The sequence below is a fragment of the Thalia democratica genome, chromosome 6 (genome assembly GCF_965202585.1).
Source record: "Thalia democratica chromosome 6, ktThaDemo2.hap1.1, whole genome shotgun sequence".
NCBI classification, from domain to species: Eukaryota; Metazoa; Chordata; class Thaliacea; order Salpida; family Salpidae; genus Thalia; species Thalia democratica.
Genome location: NC_139170.1, coordinates 52797990 through 52799557, shown reverse-complemented (window position 1 = coordinate 52799557; position 1568 = coordinate 52797990). Strand labels below are relative to the sequence as shown.

Below are 1568 nucleotides of genomic sequence, written 5' to 3'. Positions count from 1 at the left end.
TGTGAGCAGGGTATGTCTAAATATTGTAAGGAGGGTTAGCACAGTTTTTCACTGAGTAATACTAAAGTATTTTCTTTGTTATAACAACTTAGTTTAAAAAAAATTAAGAAATGCATTAAGTAGTTTGTACAGTATACAGTGTTCAAGTTTAATACTTAGCATTGTAGAGTTTCTAAATTTAAATTTAGACGTGTTTGCAAAACATTATTACCAAATAAAATAGCTGACTAAAGTTTTAAATCAGGGTTTCCCAACCTTTTTTCGAATGGACCACTTCAAAAAAACTAAATAGATATGACCCCCAAATAATACTATACAAAAATATACCATTAAAAACAACTAAGACCTTTTTATTTTGCTCTTCATCAGCAACTCCAGAATATCTAGTGTAAGTTTCAGCTATGACTTTACGGACCCCTGTGACTTTCTTTACTGCTCATGGCCCCCTCTGGCCTCTTGCTGCTCGTTGCCCCCTGAGTATTTGTCATGGCACCCAAGGAAACCATGCTTTAAATGGTCACATTGTAATGCTTTGAAATGAAATTAACTAGTAATAGTTTTATTACAGATTAGATAATTTATAAATTAAAACTAATATACATATTAATACAACATGGAACTACCACAAATTGGGAAACATTTCGCTGTTTGCAACATCAACGATTACTTGCCAACTACATGCAATGCGTGCAATAAAGTGTTCTGTAAAGACCACTTTGAACAAAGAAAGCACAATTGTGCAAAAATAATAGACAAAAGAGTGCCTGTCTGCCCTCTTTGCAACAAACCGGTTCCAATTCTCCCGACCCAGACGCCGGATGAGGTTGTAAACAGGCATATTTCGCGTGGTTGCAAAGATGAACCTGCAAGTAGCGCCTACAAGTGTTCACTTGCAAAGTGTAAAAATAAGGAGTCAATTAAGGTAGGTAGTGATTAATAGAATACTTTATATTTTGTTAAATTTGTTAAACGTTAACTGTCAATTTTTATCCATTTAAATAACTTCATAACATAAAAACATTCGATTAACTAATCATCACTACTAATAATGATGTCTTTTATTTATCTTAGAAAATTTAGTTTTTCGAGTTTATGTTATTTAAAACAACAAAAACAGGTGCTTTGCGAAAAGTGCAGGATGAATTTCTGTTTGCGACACAGACATCCCCAGGATCACAACTGTAGCGGGCAGAAGAAGAGTGCTTCATATCACGACCAGAAGATGAGAGAGAAGTGGGAAAAGTTTTAAGCTTCAAAACTTTTTGTTTACTGGTACAGTCAAGTACTGTTGCTTATTTCAGCTCTAGTGTTTTTTTATTACAAAAATTTGAAGCAGTTTTTGACAACCATGCTTATTGCAGTAATAATGTTGCAGTTAAGGAATATACCTCTTTACAATATAAAATGATTTTGTGTTTACTAACACATGATTACTTCATCCTTCCTTTTTCAAATTTAGTAACTTTTTGATAGTTGAATAAACTTTTTTTTGACATACTTTTGTGATTTTATAGGTTTATAACAGTATTATAATAAACTTTGTAAAAGTTTCTTTATGTAAAAGTTAG

The 1568-nt window shown here is 32.3% G+C and overlaps 1 pseudogene; it reads left to right on the top strand.

Annotated features, from left to right (window-relative positions):
- The first annotated feature begins 613 nt into the window (after positions 1–613).
- LOC145839227 (AN1-type zinc finger protein 2A pseudogene) lies at positions 614–1249 on the top strand (annotated as a pseudogene).
- Positions 1250–1568: the final 319 nt, after the last annotated feature.